The sequence below is a fragment of the Dermochelys coriacea genome, chromosome 9, assembly GCF_009764565.3.
Source record: "Dermochelys coriacea isolate rDerCor1 chromosome 9, rDerCor1.pri.v4, whole genome shotgun sequence".
Taxonomy (NCBI): domain Eukaryota; kingdom Metazoa; phylum Chordata; order Testudines; family Dermochelyidae; genus Dermochelys; species Dermochelys coriacea.
The window spans coordinates 86717988-86732993 of NC_050076.1; the positions used below are offsets into that span (position 1 = coordinate 86717988).

Below are 15006 nucleotides of genomic sequence, written 5' to 3' on the forward strand. Positions count from 1 at the left end.
CTCTTATAACTGGTTGTAAATGAATGCTTGTATTCCAAACAAACCCCACTCCCATAATGCAAGTTTTCATACATTCTTAGCCAAATCATTCAAACTAAAAGCTTTCCTTCCAAGAACAGTAAACTAAGTTTTTTGCCAGACTAATGCTAAAAGTGATCCTTAGGGTGAAACCAGGACTTGGTGTGTCCTTCATTTGACACTCAAACTTTTTATATTCCAATGCAATCATTCTCTCTGATGATTATTCTGACACATAATACTGTGGCTTCTTAAAGAGATACCAGTTATTTTTATTACTGTTCCATGTTATGCAGGGCTTAGGGGAAGTTTGTTGTCCCCCCACCCCTTTCCCACACCAAGTATGTTTAGTGTGCAGTATCAGTGGCTACCTTGGGAATCCTTTTTTCTACTTAGTCATAGAGGAAAGTTATATTCAGGATATTTTCAGTGCTCTCTTCATACAGCTTCCGCATTTATTTGGATCTGCCATACTCTCAGCAACATGTTTTTAATCCTCCAAAAAGGAAGGGACCCTGAATATTTCAAATACAGCTTGATCTCATTCTTTGGACAAGATTTGCACAAAATGTATATAACATTCCAACAAAGATCTACATGGCATATTTTGGGACTTCTTTAAAATATAAACAACTGATAAAGCAGCATGTTTCACATGCTTCGTTTTCTATTTACAGATGCTATACCATTAAAAATAATTGTTCCATTTTAAAGTGAATGGACGTGTTTATACCTGCAGGTGGTGCACTTGATACCTTGTCTCCACCCTAAACCTAAGTATCATCCCAACCATGGGAATGTAGGCTGCAGTTCAGCTTCTAACAGGATGGGAAGCTTTAAACTTAGGCTTAGACTGTCTAGAAGCCTCTTAGGCTATGCCTACACTACCGCGGAAAGTCAACCTACATTATGCAACTTCAGCTATGTGAATAAAGTACTTGGAGTTGACATACCTTAGATCGAGTTACTGCGGGGGGTTGACAGGGGAAATTCTCCCGTCAACTTACCTTACTCTTCTCATCGGAGGTAGAATACGGGGTCAACTGGAGAGTGATCTGCTGTCGATTTTGCTGGACTTTACTAGACCCACTAAATCGACAGCTGGTGAGAGTCGATCCCTGCTGTAGTGTAGACATAGCCTCTGGTACTTTACTTTAGACCCTGATTCAGCAAGCACTTAAGCACATGCCTAAATCCATTCCTATTCAGCAAAGCACCTAGGCAGGTTCTTAAATCCCATTGAAGTCAATAAGCCTTAAGTCTGTGCCTAAGTGCCTCGCTGAACTGGGTCCTTAGCTGTCTTTGTGCTGAAAGTGTTTAACAGTGCACGAGAACATGGCATAACATTTTACAACAGGAGCAATGGGTTTTGAAAGTTCAGATTACATTTTAATTAGGGAAGTAAAAGATCAAGCTAACATATGCTAAAGAGTTGGAATTTAAGGAAGCATTGACATAAATATTCTCTGTCTCTGTGTGCACATGCATGCCGTCTTTCAGGACCTATTGTAATAGATGACAGTGAGTGAAAAAGGTGAACAAAAAGTAGCAGCGGATGATTTCTGATTAATTTATTTTAGCAACTGATTTTTTTATTTTAGGAGAGGAAAAGTAAAAATTTAACAAAGTAAATCAAGTAGAAGACCACTTGGAATAACACAGCTTTCCTTAGCGCAAGATAGTCAGGGTATTTCAGAAAGAGGCAGGAAGTTCTGCCTCACTAAGTTGTTGGAATTCCTTTAATGATATTGCTGCCGTGGTAGATCCAGGCAGTGCAGTGAGTTTACAAGAGTTAGAACATGAAAGAAAACACCTGGTAGTTTTCCTCAGAACAAGTCAGTATCCGAGACATGGAGGCTTGGAGTAGCTGGTAGATTTGATTAGAAATTATTTGAGGAGAAAAGAAAGGGAGTTGGAGGCAGAACTGACTTGATCTGGTGTAAGCAGTTACTATTCAGGTGCCTTAATGATTTCAGGTGACTTGGTATTCCCAAGAACAGGGATCATCCTTGTTGTCAGTTTTACAAAAACCCATGCTTTGTCCTGGTTTTCATAACCCATGCATACTGGCTGGACATTGGAGCCGGTGAAATTTACAATAGGCTAGCTGAGCACATAAATGGTTTAAGGACCACTTTTCCATCTAGGCCTGCCACATTTTCACACCATCCATCAAGAGTTCTCAAAACAGCTGTTCCACACACACACACAAGGCCAAATTCATTCATGGTGTAACTCCACTGTAGTGAATGGAGATACATCAGAGATGGTTTGGCTCAGAGTCAAATCCACAGGGTGGCAGGGAAGGACTTGAAGGTTGGCTCTGGAGAGGAAAAGGAAGGACATGCACAATTACCTCTCTACTTTGAAGCTCGCCATATCTTGCTATGAGTACTACCCTAACCTCTCCATGACTGTCTTCTCTGGGCCTATCTCACAACTGGTGTCCTGGTTTTTCACTTTGATAAAGGTCACTGTTGCCTCTTTTCTCTATAACAAGTCTTTGTAGTCCACAGATATTGAGAAACAGTGTATTTGGATATGAAACAGAGATAACAATTGCTATAATCTTTTCAAACCTGCTGACACATGTTGATTATAGTATTTGAATATCCACCATAATTGAAAAAAGAAAAGGAGTACTTGTGGCACCTTAGAGACTAACAAATTTATTAGAGCATAAGCTTTCGTGAGCTACAGCTCACTTCATCGGATGCATTTGGTGGAAAAAACAGAGGAGAGATTTATACACACACACACACACACACACACACACACACACACACACACACACACACACACACACACACACACACACACACACACACACACAGAGAACATGAAACAATGGGTTTATCATACACACTGTGAGGAGAGTGATCACTTAAGATAAGCCATCACCAGCAGCAGGGGGGGGAAAGGAGGAAAACCTTTCATGGTGACAAGCAAGGTAGGCTATTTCCAGCAGTTAATAAGAATATCAGAGGAACAGTGGGGGGTGGGGTGGGGGGAGAAATACCATGGGGAAATAGTTTTACTTTGTGTAATGACTCATCCATTCCCAGTAGAACAACGCTTCCTCAGCTCTCATCCCCTAATGCCCCTACTCTACTTGCGCTACATTGATGACATCTTCATCATCTGGACCCATGGAAAAGAAGCTCTTGAGGAATTCCACCATGATTTCAACAATTTCCATCCCACCATCAACCTCAGCCTGGACCAGTCCACACAAGAGATCCACTTCCTGGACACTATGGTGCTAATAAGTGATGGTCACATAAACACCACCCTATATCGGAAACCTACTGACCGCTATTCCTACCTACATGCCTCTAGCTTTCATCCAGATCATACCACTCGATCCATTGTCTACAGCCAAGCGCTACGATATAACCGCATTTGCTCCAACCCCTCAGACAGAGACAAAAACCTACAAGATCTCTATCATGCATTCCTACAACTACAATACCCACCTGCTGAAGTGAAGAAACAGATTGACAGAGCCAGAAGAGTACCCAGAAGTCACCTACTACAGGACAGGCCCAACAAAGAAAACAACAGAACGCCACTAGCCATCACCTTCAGCCCCCAACTAAAACCTCTCCAATGCAGCAAAGATCTACAACCTATCCTGAAGGACGACCCATCACTCTCACAGATCTTGGGAGACAGGCCAGTCCTTGCTTACAGACAGCCCCCCAATCTGAAGCAAATACTCACCAGCAACCACACACCACACAACAGAACCACTAACCCAGGAACCTATCCTTGCAACAAAGCCCGTTGCCAACTCTGTCCACGTATCTATTCAGGGGATACCATCATAGGGCCTAATCACATTAGCCACACTATCAGAGGCTCGTTCACCTGCGCATCTACCAATGTGATATATGCCATCATGTGCCAGCAATGCCCCTCTGCCATGTACATTGGCCAAACTGGACAGTCTCTACGTAAAAGAATAAATGGACACAAATCAGACATCAAGAATTATAACATTCAAAAACCAGTTGGAGAACACTTCAATCTCTCTGGTCACTCGATCACAGACCTAAGAGTGGCTATCCTGCAACAAAAAAGCTTCAAAAACAGACTCCAACGAGAGACTGCTGAATTGGAATTAATTTGCAAACTGGATACAATTAACTTAGGCTTGAATAGAGACTGGGAATGGATGAGTCATTACACAAAGTAAAACTATTTCCCCATGGTATTTCTCCCCCCACCCCACCCCCCACTGTTCCTCTGATATTCTTAAAAAGAAAAGGAGTACTTGTGGCACCTTAGAGACTAACAAATTTATTAGAGCATAAGCTTTCGTGAGCTACAGCTCACTTCATGGTGAGCTGTAGCTCACGAAAGCTTATGCTCTAATAAATTTGTTAGTCTCTAAGGTGCCACAAGTACTCCTTTTCTTTTTGCGAATACAGACTAACACGGCTGCTACTCTGAAACCTCTGATATTCTTGTTAACTGCTGGAAATAGCCTACCTTGCTTGTCACCATGAAAGGTTTTCCTCCTTCCCCCCCCCTGCTGCTGGTGATGGCTTATCTTAAGTGATCACTCTCCTCACAGTGTATATGATAAACCCATTGTTTCATGTTCTCTGTGTGTGTGTATATAAATCTCTCCTCTGTTTTTTCCACCAAATGCATCCGATGAAGTGAGCTGTAGCTCACGAAAGCTTATGCTCTAATAAATTTGTTAGTCTCTAAGGTGCCACAAGTACTCCTTTTCTTTTTGTGACTACAGACTAACACGGCTGCTACTCTGAAACCCACCATAATTGAGTTACTCTGACTGTAACTCAAGTAAATGAGTGGTGTTATCTTATGCTGCAAGTCAAGCAGACAAGGCATTGATAAGTCCGACTAGTCACACTTACATTTTCTATTCCGCAATGCTGAAATTTTCAGTTGTCCATTTCCTTAGCTAGAACTCTCATCTGAATACAACTTAGAGACATACGTGGTTCAAAGACCCAGGAAATATGTCACTGTTAGGGTCACCTAACTCAGAATCTTTTCCCAAACCAAGAATATCATAAGTCAATGCAAGAGTAGAAACTTGTCGTATAACTGTATGTGAGTAATGATTGCATTGGCCTACACTACACCAGCCTCTGTACTCATTGTTAGAGTTGAAATGGGTGAAGTAACCCAAAACACAATATTCCCTGTTTTTGTTTTGTTTTGTGATTAAATTTTTCTAGCCTCATATTAAAACAGCTGTGTTACTGGATGCCATCTAGGATAAAAAGTTTTTAGTGGGTGGGTAAAACCTGACTCACCATGTGATGGTATTGTATTGCAGATTTGTTCTAGAAGAGGCTGCTTTTCAATTTGGAAAACTTTGTTTGGTTCAAATGTGGACTTCATGGTTGTAATTTAAGATGGACCAATTTTTTTGCTTCTAAAGCTTTAGTAGCCTTGAAAATCTTCCTTTCTTGCAACATAAAGTCTGACAGATCATGATCCAGTTATGCTCCTACAAAGCTTATTACAGTGAAAGATTCCTCCCTCCCCCCAAAAAAGAAAACGTAACCATTCTCTCATCAAGAGACCCTTAATTCCATATTGAGTAGCAAAGAAACCCAGTAGTTTGTGGTTTGGTATGATGCTCTGCCAGTCTGGGAATGTTTTGACTATGAAATGTAATGCTACTTGCAAATGCTTAACAGTTACTGAAGTTTGTGCTCCCATCTTGGCAGCTGATAAGGAGAAGTGAGACAGGTTTTAAGATGGCTTAAGAAGAGAGATGATAACATAGGAGAGCGATATCTGCACTGGGACTTGAAAGCCACGTTCAGCTGTGACATTGGAATCTGTGGATATTTGGAAATGAGAAGAGTAATGACGGGCTTTTTGCAAAAATAATTCCTGTGTTTCTAATTCCCTTTCTGAGCATGAGCCCGGCAAATCAGGACATGGTCTACAAGTTGAGAACCGACCAAATCAAATAAGCGTAGTTTGCTTCAGCTACTAAACTGCACATTGAGTGGTGAAAACACAGCTAGTACATTGCCATAATTGAGTGGTACTTCTCTTAAGAACACACCTCCAGCCTGTATGGATATAGTATCAAACAGCCTTCTAAGAAGACATGACATACTGTCTATAGAACTTAAATATTAATACAGAACTGAAAGGGTGTTGAATAGCAATTCTTTTGATGGGAGAGTGCACATCCTAAATTAGGGATTTTTTTTCTCTTAGAAGAACTGCCATTGGTTTAATCCAGAGCTCTCCTTATAATTATTTGGATGGGTGAGGCATGGTGGGGGCCTGCCTATATAAGTTGGTGCTGGGCAGAAGCAAGTGTTTCTCTGCTCCATCATAAATATTTCTGCAAAATCCTATTTTCCCTCTCTTTTTTTTTTCCATTGGGGCTCTCTGTTGTGTGTGTTCTCAGTATCTTTTAATTCTTTCTGGATGGAGTTGGTTACTGTATGTCGAGTTTGTGCAGGTTGTTTGTGGTCACAGCTATTAGGCAGGTATAACATCTGGACTTTGAGGCAGTTATGCAGAAAAAAATCTACTGGTGAACTGGCATGGTACGAATAATTTATTTAACTTTGATTCCCAGGATCATATCTTGAGGTCCTGGGGCATAGTTTCTGGCCCTGCAGACTTGTGCCTTGTCCCTGCACACTGGGCATCCAGCCCATCTTCAGTGGAGAGTGGCCTAAAGAGGGCAGGCAGATGATAATGGAGAATCAGAGTCTCGTTCTGTCCGAATGTTATGTGTTTTTTAGCTTTATGTGCTATGGTGACACATGCATGTGTTCCTGAAATCTGTCTTCAGGTAAATTTCACATTGTCTGTTTCTGCTACTCATAGAGAACCTATCTCATTATAAAAACCCCTCATTAGTGGAGCAGTTTCTTAACCAAGGGTTAAAGCAATTCCTCTGTATATTTCTTCTGCCTACAACCTGGAGTCAAGGTGTATAGCTCCAGCACTCCATCCCCCCGGCAATCCCTTCTGCACACTATGGGTTGCAGTAATTCTGCAGCTCCTTCTTTTGGGGGGTAACGCATTTGCATAATCATTGTTCCCAGAACATGACACAGCATACCACCCCTATGCTGCCATATGCACTGGCCTGCATGAGGCCTGTATGGAGAATTCCCTCCCACATCCCCTATGTGAAGGGAAAAATAGGCTCCCCCCATGGCCCATGTGAGGTCTCTCTCTAACGCATGCATACGTACCTGCCAAAAGTATTTAAATAGTGCAGAGGGCCAGCGCAATATTCTGCGTGAATTTCACCCCTAAGAAAGAAAGTGTGAACTCTAATGTATAAAAGAAACAACAGCAGCAGCAGCAACAAAGAACCCAACTATTTCTTGCCAAGCTTGTGTCCGTGGCTGGACTGCAAAGGTTCTAAATGATCGAATATAAATCACAGAGTCTGGTTCATAGGATCTGGTTTTGGAAGCAATAAGGCAAAGCTATTCAAGACCTAAGGGTCAGGAAATGCTTCAGGTGTGGATACTGTCTGTATAGAAATTAGGACAGATCATGGTGCAGTGTGTTTCTTTCCGTAACACTGACTATATAAGATGTGATAATTCTGTCTTGTATAAGGCTATTTATTTTCTGACATGTAGTAATTATGCAACAGTTGGCCCAGTTAACTATGTCAGGAAGATTTCTCTTAGAATAATTGCAACATTCCTAAAACCAAGCAAAGAGGGTGAACTCTGATGAAGAGACCAGTTTTCACTGTGGCAGATGAACAAGGGCTATGTTAGCAACTTTGTGGAAAATAATAGAGACCTTGGTAGAATGAATGAAGAGGCATTCCTAGTGTTTAACCACTAGGATAAAGCTTTTGACTCTCTAAGCTATGTGATACTATTTGAGATGCTGTTATTAATAGGTTTTCCTAAACATTTTATTACTCTTCTTCCAGTGATGTGCCTAGACCAGTGTCCAGTGGTTAAAAGATATATTGTTCATTGCACGGTGATTTGAGGAGGAGAAGGATGCTGTATGAGCTGATACTATGGGAGTAAAATACTTTATTGGCACTGGAAGTAGAAAACACTTATCACCTGACAGGCAGCACTAAATCTGAATCCCGGCAGTTACTGTATTGCTCAAAACTACCTTACCCTAGCATGTGGATACTGGATAATTTTAAACCTATGAGGATCACATCCATCTAATTCAGTGATGCAAAAGAGCTGCCTGTTCTAAAGCACCAAGTCTCTGAGAAGAGAGGAATCTGATCATTTGGATATCATGGCTGCAATTCTCCAGAGATATTCTAAATGAGATATGGGGTAGACATGAAAATCAAACCATCAAAACTAAGAGACTGAACTTTGACAGATGTGTCAAGGGCACAGTCCTAGAATTCTTAATCAGGTGAATGGTCCCATTGGCCAGTGAGACTATTTATGTAAGAATTATTGTCCTGAGTATGAAATGCAGGATCTGCCCCAGAGCCTTATTAAATGAACGGGAAATTTTGTCTCCTCAGAAAACACAATGTACTATATTATTGAATTTATCAGCAATTGATCTTTTTACAGGGGTCAGCTATATTTTTGGCCTTTTTAAAAAACACATGAACTTGTATGATTTTAATAAATGAATACATAAAATGAAATTCCAGTACAGTACAATAGCACGTTTAAAAAAAAAAAAAGGCCGAGGGGACTCTGGTCAATGAGAGTTTCATCATTAACTTCAATAGGATCAGGATTTTCCCTTTGTATACTTTGAGTCTGACTAAGGGTTAGTTTCTTTTAATATTTTTCATTTAACCTGAGCTGCTAGTTAAAATATTTGTCAGTTCTATGAAAGGAATGAAAATGTGTGAGGAAATCGGTTTGTCTAACAAGGTGGTGAACCCTAACATTAACTAGTAAATTAGTTTACAAATTCACATTTAATAGGCCCCATATAAAAGATAAGCTGGTGGCTTTGAATTTCGTCCCTGATGATGTAGGCCATAAATAAACAAGCTGGTTTCAGCCACGCATGTATAGACTGATCAACTGTTCAGAAAAAAAGATGTATAGCAACCTACCAACAAAACAGGAAGATAGCAGCAGAGTTCAGCAGCCTACTTGCTCAGAACCAGATTCTGATCTGCTCACTGGCATCAGATAACCATTGTTGTTATTTAATATTTTGGTTGCAGCAGTGCCTGGAGGCAAGTAGCCCATTTACTTCAGTTGGACTATGTGAGAAATAAGGTGCTACTCAGGGTGAAGGGCTAATAATCCATTTTACAGTTTTGTGCTGCCACAGCTTCACTGCTGTTGGTACCTGAGCTAGCTAAATTACACCTCTGATTGCAATGCAGATGTACCCTGAGTCTATTCCGTATATGAGAGCTGGTGTGTAGGTAGGAATCTACTGTGATATAGATCAGTATTTTGGAATAGGGCTCTATACACTCCATTAGATCCAGTAGGGAAAAATTGTCATGCTCAACACAATTTGAAACTGGTTTATAGTTTACAAATATTCAGCAACTTGTAGGAGAAACGTATTGATTTTGAAAACAGAGACCTCAAAGATATTCCCCTCCCCTTCCATGTGAAATCCTGGTTTCACTGAATTCAATGAGAGTTTTGCTATTGACTTCAGTGGAGCCAGGGCGTCTCCCCTGTGTGTTTTTCTGTAGAAATGGTTGAATTTTGTTTCAGGTCTTGGCTGGAGCCCAGCAGATGGCAGGCACTTGCCTCAAAAGGTGAAGCTGGAGTCCTTTAAAAAGAACTGAGCAGTCAGGACAAGCTGGGACTCCCCTCTTGACTCTCCCAGGAAGAAAGTTGAAATGAGTTCAGGCAATGTGGAGTCCTTCACGGAATTAATTTCTGTTTGCACTGTAATTTAATTGATGATTTTGCTCACAAACGTAATTTTATTCCCACTTCTTTGGCTATTTTGATGCCAGCAAATCCTGGCAACTGTTTCTACACAAAGCTGGATTGGCAAGACTATCAATTTACTTCTGGCTTTTGACAATCATATGCATCTGCTTGGCATATGACATAGCAATATTTTAACTGGATCACTTATACCCTTTCTGAGCAATGTGAATAGCTTGCCACATCTCTTGTCCGCTACTAGATTGCAAACTATTTGTGGCAAAGACTGTGTTTTTATTCTGTGTTTGTACAGCAGCAAGCACAGCCGGGTCCTAGTCCAGATCTGGGGCCCCTAGGTGTTACTGCAACACAGATAATAAATAATAACAATGATCCACAGTTTTATGGATTTTAACCTGAAGATCTCCATTCATGTCAGAGGAGTTATTCTAGATTTACATCAATGTAACAGAGTAGAATTTGGCTCATTGATTTCAGTGCAACTAGTTAAATGAAGAATGGCATGTATCATATGGGCAAGGGTTCTTAGGATGAGGATTAAATACATATATGTATAAATATAATACTTACAACTATATTAATACAACAATGGACAAAATGAACTATTTATATTTCTATAAATGTAAAATTTAAATATTAAATACTTAAAAGTTAGGAAATGAGAAAAACTAAGGTTTTCATAGTAGCCTTAAGTTGCTAACATGGCAAATAGTTAAATATTTAGGTATACAGTATATCTATCTAATCTAGCTAGGTTTTTCTACTGTGAAATATTAGACTATTGGAATGTCTTGTACTGTACATTTAACATTCTAATTAGTAATCAGCAATAAATAGTGAGACCCCCAAGCTATCTGGAAAATATGCTGCCTTGCAGGTTCCAGAAGTTTTTATTGCAATCCATTTCCTGCAAACTCGGGAATATAATTACTAGGTTGTGGAGTTTCTCCTCAAAGTTCTGTTTTGGGCCATATGAAACCTTAGCTCTCCTAATCTGTTCAGCTTCTTTGCAGTTTGGCAGTGTGGGAAATAAGTCTTGGAGGGGAAAACAGTTCATGCTCACTACTTCTCTTCTGGTGAATCCTGCTAGCCTTAGTATTGAGCCATAGCTAAGGATATGTCTTCACTACCCGTTGGATCGGCAGGCAGCGATTGATCCAGCGGGGATCGATTTATCGCGTCTAGTCTAGAAGCAATAAATTGACCCCCGAGCCCTCTTCCATCGACTCCTGTACTCCAGCGCCGCAAGAGGCCCAGGTAGAGTCGAAAGGGGAACGGCAGCAGTAAGTCAATCTAAATATGTTGACTTCAGCTACGTTATTCACGTAGCTGAAGTTGCGTAACTTAGATTAATATTCCCCCCGCAGTGTAGACCAGGGCTTAGGTTCTCTCCATCCTCTGGGTTTTTTTTTTCTTATCAGAGATTCATGTCCTGTTATGAACAGAGGTGTTCTAGTCTTGTAGCACCTCACACCCTCCCATTTTGCTTCCCCACATTTCCAATTTGGTAGAAGGCTACCAATTTACAGTCCGTTACCACCACTGATTCTCTAATAGACTGGTGTTTATAGTAGGTCTTGCATTGGTTTAGCCTCTTCCACTGCTGATTCTTCATCTGTATTCTCTTCAGACATTTGGCCTCAGCTGAGGTGTAGTTTCCTTTTTCTTGATAGAAGTCTTGATCCTTTGTCAGTGTTCTCAGCCTTTCCCATACCATGATGTTATGTTACAACAAAAAAAACTTGGGACTGCCCTCCCATAAAGAAAAGGAAAGTGGTTGCAACTCCCTGAAACCTGTCTTTGACACACACCCCATGCTGAGAACCCACACTCTATGGGGAAATGACTTCTTGAATTTGCTGGGGTTTTCTTTCCATGTTGTAGCTATAATTTTTTTTGGTTTTGCAGGTGATGTAATAATTGTGTATTTTTTTTTAACAATCCCTTGGTGAGGCTGCACAAGAACTGTATCCGATGGCATGTTTTGTGGCATCCCAGCTGTTATATTCCTTTATTTTCTTTGGACCTGCTCCAGAGCACATTGAAGTCAATGGAAAGATTTCCATTTGGATCAGATTCTTTCTGACTAAATCAATTATACATACACGCTTGATAGATATGTACCAAAAACAGGAAGACTGTTATGTTTTTACAGAAGCATTTGTTTTTTGAATGGCTTTTAAAATAATTATTCACTTTCATAGACATATCCTAAATAAACAATATGTTCTCTCTACATTATGGGCCAGATTTTGATCTCAGCTACACTGGTACAAATCTGGAGTAACTCAGCTGGAATCGGTAAAAGAGTTACTGCAGATTTAAATGGGTATAGTATAAATGAAGTCTGAATCTGGCCCATTTTTAATTTTTATGTGTTTTATTCTTTATGGAAAAATAAACATTTACACTATTTTTAAAAAAACTAACTGCTTCTGATCATTGATATTCAAATAGCTTAACTCAATATTATTATAAACTTCAGTACTTCACACTATGTTCAGGACCCTTCTTTCTTTAGTCCTTGTATTGTTTCCCTCATAGCAGTCCTTGTCAGTTTCAGACTCTGAAATTTAATATTGCAGAACAGTTGGAAAGATCTTTTCCCTGAATATAAACACATACAGACACACACTCGGAGCCTGGAGTGCCCATGCTTACATATTCAAACCATCTATAAATATTTAAATAAGCCTTACATTTGTACATTAGGGGTTCCCCCCCTTTTTAGTGAAAAATGGATGAATGATTTGTTTCAGAAGCGATGGATGCATTCTAATAAGTTAAATACAGACCTTTAAAGTTATGCACATAAATATTATGTGCATGGCCATTTGCTATTTAAGCAGCCTGGGAATGTCTGATGTCAGCTACTTCTCCTAAATAAAATACTTGTGACATGTAACACCTGGTCCATAACCAACTAGTTTTGGTTTGCTTTCTTCCCTTCTCAGATTCTTTCATTCACAAATGAGTAGAACGACCCCTCCTGCCAGGATAGGAAACTTAGAAATACAGTACAAACATGCCATTTTACATGAAACACAGACCAATTTTTCAGATTAATATTTGTATTCAATAAACCTCAATTACAGCTTGATCCAACTCGCACTGAAGTCAGTTGAAAGCTTTCTATTGGCTTCATTGGGAGTTGGATTAGGGCCTTACACAGGTTCATATGCTAAATAAAGTTACTTGGAAAAACACACAAAATTAGGAAAGAATAATTAGCCTGTCTAGTCCAATCGCCTGCAGTTTGGACTAGATAAGAGTCCATGCCGCCTATGATTGAAAAAAAATTTCTCTTGCATAACTTACATTGGGGGAAAAACTAAAATGTTAAGTAGATAGGACCTCAGGAAGTGCATGCTTGCTCACAGGGCTACTGGGGCAAGGACTAGATGTGCAAAGGGTGGAACAGAAGCTAAACAATCACAAAAACTAAGGCTGAAATGGATGAAAACCTGGATATATCTGGTTCCTCCATATCCTTGCACAGCATGCAGATGGGTGCACAAAGTTGTTGCTGCCTAATGGGAGTGCATCCCGTTGACTTGCAAAGAGATTCTCTCTTTTTCTGCATTTTCCTGGCTATTGTAAACTGACCTTTGTTTCCTGGCCCCAGTCTCCTGACTCAATCAGGATTCCTCCTGAGCTGGCTATCCTGTGGCTTGTCTTCTTGTCTGATTTGCTTTATCTTTCTTTCTGCTGCTAGGATCCTAGAAGTCTTACGTCTACTACATTTAGGACATCAGCGGGTAGTGCAAGAACTTTGCACGAACTGGCCCTAAATCAGAACAGCCACTTAGAATTGGTGCCACCTACAATTGCATGGACCCAGTCATGACTGATTTGCAGTACAAGGCAACATACCTCCAGGGCAAGAAAACATGTAACTGGCTATTAAAGCTCTTTGGTAATATAGGCTCACTCCACCCTGTATAAGAAGTAGCTTGCTAAAGTAACTGTGATCATCAACATTTTAACAAATGAATAGTTTTATTATTTAAAAATAGTCTTCAGTGAAAAATGCATTACATCACCCTTGTATTGGACTTGATACTGTTGCCCTCTCTGGCAACATTTTGTCTTGAGAAAGCCTTTGTAATGAGGATTCTTGAAGATGCAGTGAGAAGCTTACTTGTGTGACCTTTTCTCTTCTCCTTCCTTATGCTCCAGATGTTAGGAAAGTTTGAAGGCTTCAGAAATATTTTCCAAGAGTGCATTTAGTAGGGAAATGTTTGACTCTAGCCTGGGCTTGTCTCAATACATATCTTGGTCATCTGGGGATGAAGCTGTTATTTCATTCAGCATTTCAAAACCTGGAGACTGCCCTTTGCATCATTCACTTGAGCACATCCATCAGAGAAAGGAAGTTTTGTTTTGTTTTTTAAACAGGGCGGAAAAAACCCTTTTCTTTGTGAATGGAATGATTATATTGCTCCTAAAGGTACTAGATTTGAGAGCCATGAAGTGCTCGTTTTCTTCCTAGTACTGGGACAGCATTGTCAGTGGTGTTGCAAGCCTCTCCTGCAGCGAGCCAGCAGTGTGCTTCAACCCTGGTTTGGAACTGCATAGTTAGGGCACCCATATAATCTTATCTCTGCCCTGCATTGACACGAGCCTCCCAGTTGTCCGTTCTTTGTTTTAGGGACACATTCTGCAAATCTTTACTTATACACTCGAGATTGTGATGTGCATGTTGTACAATTAGGAACTCTAAGAAGGGTTTAAGAATGGATCTCTATCACTCGAGCTAAAGGAGTATCAGGAGCAGGAATCTATAGCAGGCTTTTTATCTCTGTGTGGACATCTCACTAGAAGGGCAAATGGCATATTTAACTGTTGTGTAACTTATTCTTTGCAAACTGCATTTCTCCATTGCTACAAACATAATAGGTGAAATTTTATAGTGATATATAGCTATTTGGAAATGTAACAAGAACATTCCAAGTTATGTCAGAGGGAGATCTGCTCTTTGGTTGGAGCTGGTATTCAGTCAGCTCTGTCTCTAAATCCAGTTCACGTACTATGCCATTTGCAGACCCAGGTTTTCAAGTACATTCAAACTGTTACATTTCTTACTCTCCTCCTTACACTATTATGTCTGTTCTGTACTAAGGTTTTTTCCCCC

At 40.2% G+C, this 15006-nt stretch overlaps 1 protein-coding gene across 3 annotated transcripts in view; it reads left to right on the plus strand.

Moving 5' to 3' along the window:
• The window catches only part of COL4A6 (collagen type IV alpha 6 chain), a 195168-nt gene that overhangs the window by 55754 nt on the left and 124408 nt on the right, over nucleotides 1–15006 (plus strand). The gene's annotated exons all lie outside the window — the stretch shown is intronic.